The sequence below is a fragment of the Aedes aegypti genome, chromosome 2 (assembly GCF_002204515.2).
Source record: "Aedes aegypti strain LVP_AGWG chromosome 2, AaegL5.0 Primary Assembly, whole genome shotgun sequence".
NCBI classification, from domain to species: Eukaryota; Metazoa; Arthropoda; class Insecta; order Diptera; family Culicidae; genus Aedes; species Aedes aegypti.
Genome location: NC_035108.1, coordinates 228,884,431 through 228,888,765, shown reverse-complemented (window position 1 = coordinate 228,888,765; position 4,335 = coordinate 228,884,431). Strand labels below are relative to the sequence as shown.

Sequence of the window (4,335 nt, the reverse complement as noted above, 5' to 3'; positions counted from 1 at the left end):
GGCTAAGAAATCGAAAATCCGTTGATATTTACTCAACTTTTTAGGAAATCTACGGATTTTTATAATTTCATTGGATTTTCAAGCATGGGTCCCACTAAAAGTTGGAGGCTAAGGTTTTGGCAGAGTGAATTGATAAACCCAGCACACGGAAAGTTAGCTGGGATCCAGGCGAAGCGATTGAGGCTAAGAAATCGAAAATCCGTTGATATTTACTCAACTTTTTCGGAAATCTACGGATTTTTATAATTTTAATGGATTTTCAAGCATAGGTCCTACTAAAAGTTGGAGGCTAAGGTTTTGGCAGAGTGAATTGATAAACCCAGCACACGGAAAGTTAGCTGGGATTCAGACGAAGCGATTGTGGCTAAGAAATCGAAAATCCGTTGATATTTACTCAACTTTTTAGGAAATCTACGGATTTTTATAATTTCATTGGATTTTCAAGCATGGGCCCCACTAAAACTTGGAGGCTAAGGTTTTGGTAGAGTGAATTGATAAATCCAGCACACGGAAAGTTAGCTGGAATCCAGACGAAGCGATTGAGGCTAAGAAATCGAAAATCCGTTGATATTTACTCAACTTTTTCGGAAATCTACGGATTTTTATAATTTTAATGGATTTTCAAGCATGGGTCCCACTAAAAGTTGGAGGCTAAGGTTTTGGCAGAATGAATTGATAAACCCAGCACACGGAAAGTTAGCTGGGATCCAGACGAAGCGATTGAGGCTAAGAAATCGAAAATCCGTTGATATTTACTCAACTTTTTCGGAAATCTACGGATTTTTATAATTTTAATGGATTTTCAAGCATGGGTCCCACTAAATGTTGGAGGCTAAGGTTTTGGCAGAGTGAATTGATAAACCCAGCACACGGAAAGTTAGCTGGGATTCAGGCGAAGCGATTGAGGCTAAGAAATCGAAAATCCGTTGATATTTACTCAACTTTTTCGGAAATCTACGGATTTCATAATTTTAATGGATTTTCAAGCATGGGTCCCACTAAAAGTTGGAGGCTTAGGTTTTGGCAGAGTGAATTGATAAACCCAGCACACGGAAAGTTAGTTGGGATCCAGACGAAGCGATTGAGGCTAAGAAATCGAAAATCCGTTGATATTTACTCAACTTTTTCGGAAATCTACGGATTTTTATAATTTTAATGGATTTTCAAGCATGGGTCCCACTAAAAGTTGGAGGCTGTAACCGTTTGGTTACAAATTGTTGATTTTTGTTTTGTATTTGTTGATGTTTGTTGGACCCTTCACGTTTCTTGTGCAAAAACAGAAGGAAAATACCACAGGAGTGATAGGGTTAAGTACCGCTGTAAATGTCTTCGTCCTTCGTGTTTGCTACCAATTATTGATCATGGCGATGATTCATGAGAAGCGAGATGGCATGCTAAAAAGATGTACTTTGTTGAAAGTGGGAAATCTTTAAAAGAACGGCCATTGCCCGAATTCGGGCTCTTTTAGTATCAGGCGTCCGTGTGCTGTGAACGAGTGTTTTGTGAGTGCAGTGATAATCGTACGAACCCCCCGGCGAGAGTTCCGGTCGCACAGCAGGATTGAGTCGCTGTGTCGGCCATTCGTCGTCCACCAACTAACGGCAGCGGTATGTACCGGTACGAGTAGAAGAACTCGGACACACTTAACAAATTAACACTAAATTGGAAAACAGAACAACACGCACACGACACAATTAGTATTTTATAATAAATACATAAGAAACTTTAAAGTTCCTGGAGTTAGTTTTTGTATTCGCGAAAAGCCCTTGATTACCCGGTAGCTAGCCGACCCTGGGATTGCCGGAGAGATCTTGTGTCCTGAGTTGGCCTGGCACTGTAGCATTTACCGCTTAGTTTCACTTGGCACCCAGCCAAAAGTCCGCGAAAGGTAATCAAGGGACCGAAGTAGCATACAAAAATCTAACGATTTTTGCCGACGGGAGGTGGCAGGGATCCGTGCTTGCACGAATGTCTCGCCCCTTATGCACGATTTACCATTATGGTGCTAAAACTGTGATAGTACAAGGCTTTTGCCTTCAAAAGAGGTCCTGAGCACATCACGGACACATTTGCTTTTGACTGTCGTTTTTACCGTCTGAAAATTCGTTGATGTTGGCAAATTTTGTGTTTCGTGAATCGTTTAACAACATAAATCATAATTAATCTTTACTGTTTTTTGTCCGATCACAATGACAACATACGCGCCCAATTCATTTTAATCCGTTTTGTTTTGATTCCTCACGATTTTTACGATTTTGTTTTCACCCACAACACAACCACAACTGATTCTCGCAATGACTCGCAAGCGACGAGCAAAGGCTGAAACCAATTATAAACCAATTAATTGGCAGCCTCCGACGTACGATGCGGACGAGTCGGACTTAGAGGGATCTTCCGAGATGCCTAGTCCGTTGCTCTCGACGCACCCTAACTACCCTCTAGAGGAGTTAGAGCTGGACCTCGAAGAGACTCTGCACACCATCAGGGAGCAGAGGACTTCGGGAGTCATGATGCCAGCAGATGTCGTCAAAATCATACGTATCATTTATCTTTTTATGCGTGACATGAACATCGTCACATGCGATGCAAATTCTCGCTATTTGCCCCCCAGCGCGACATGCGAATACAGGGAACCGGAATCAGAACCAGAGGAGGAAATCGAATTGATAATCCCTAGTTCCGATTCCGAGGATTTGGAAATGTCCTTCAGCGAGTCCGAATCTGTTTCGGAAGACCATCTTCAGGTCGAAATGAGAACGAACCGAAGCCCAACGTCACGCTATTCTTCCGGTTATTTCTCCCCGTATTGCACCAGTAAGTCGTTACTTCAATCCGCAGAATGCTCCCGAGACTTACTTGGTGAAGCTTTCATTCCTTCAACACCACGAACTTCGAACCCCGAATCCCTCAGAAAGCAGACCCGATCGTTCAAGATCCGGAAAAAGGCCAACCTAAAACTTCGAGCGAAACCTACGGCAAAAGAAATATGCAGCGAACCTACTTCGATTTTGGAACCCAACCCTTCAAGGAAAAATCCCCGTTTCGGACGCACACCTGGAACCCAAAAAGACTTTTCGTCAAACAAAATGAAAAAGAAATACTCAAATGTTCATGTTCAATCGTATATTTTTCTTTCGTTTTATAATCCAATTTTTTCGGCAGTTTGCCACAGCTCTGGTAAGGCGCGGGAGTAATAAATTATCCCCGGTTACCGACGGCAAACATCGCTGAGGGTTGATCTGAAAAGAAAGAGAAAAAAAAAACATCTTTAGCAAATTTAACTAAACAGAAGGACTATGGAATTGTTAGTCGATTGTGTTAGTTGTTATGAGAATCGTTACGCTGTTAGTCTAGGCCCAGATTAGTCTGACCGACGGATGAAAGATTCCGATCAGTCGTTAGAACGGGTTAGCATGCAAGGAAAGCTAGATCCAACTTACCTTAAATAAACTCGGGGATCAATATCGGGACTAGCAGGACCGGCGGAAGATGTGAGGGGTGAAGAAATACCCTCATTTTCCTCACCTGCGGAGTTGCCGAGAGGGGATCGCCCACTGCGTAGATTGGCCAATCTGAAATTAATTGCAATCATGGGTATGAATGATTATTCACTGTGTACACATTACTTACCTGATGCATCTTGCTGTGCCAAGATGGCTATTATGGTAATCCCGGCAAAATTTGGGGGTTGCAATGGGCCAATCTTTCGTGAAAAGATTGCCGCCGCATCGCAAAACAGCCCGCCACTGTCACACCAATCGAGCTCATTCACCTAAACATAAAAACACACATAGGTTGAGCTTCGATATGTTCATTACTAATACGTACGTAATACTTACCGAAACGTTTCGTTGAATATAAGGCCTTTTCTCAATGAAATCTTCTATTTCCACTTTCAACTGCACAGCACAGAATAAACATAAACATAATAAACAATAGATATGCTGTGACAGTTCACTTTGACAGATTCATGACGTTTTGCCAACTGTCAACGAATGACAGTTTGCCCGCCGGCAATAAATCCCGCCATGGGGTTCGGCCGTGCGGAATGTGATCTAAAGTGTTGTAAATAATTTGTAAATAGGGTTGTAAAATTGTTTTTGATGCGCATCACTGTAAATAGTTAATTCATGTTGTCAACCCATAATACGGGATATTTGATAAGATTTAAAATTTGTTTTGTACATACTTGGCATGTTTTAATTTATTTCATTTTCTAATTTTTAATCTGTAGAATTGTGCACGTACGTAAAGAATATTTTAGCATGTTTTATGTAGTAAAGTTTAATTATGATTTCGCGCGTTTGTAGTTTTAAAAGATTTTAATTTGTTTTG

The 4,335-nt window shown here is 41.4% G+C and overlaps 1 long non-coding RNA gene across 1 annotated transcript; it reads right to left on the bottom strand.

Annotated features, from left to right (window-relative positions):
- Positions 1–3,108: 3,108 nt before the first annotated feature.
- Positions 3,109–4,130, bottom strand: LOC110675554. Its single transcript, XR_002499593.1, has 4 exons — positions 3,840–4,130; positions 3,631–3,772; positions 3,441–3,572; positions 3,109–3,239 (listed from the first exon to the last, which is right to left on the bottom strand). It is a non-coding gene; the product is annotated as an uncharacterized LOC110675554 (long non-coding RNA).
- Between the last annotated feature and the right edge of the window lie 205 nt (positions 4,131–4,335).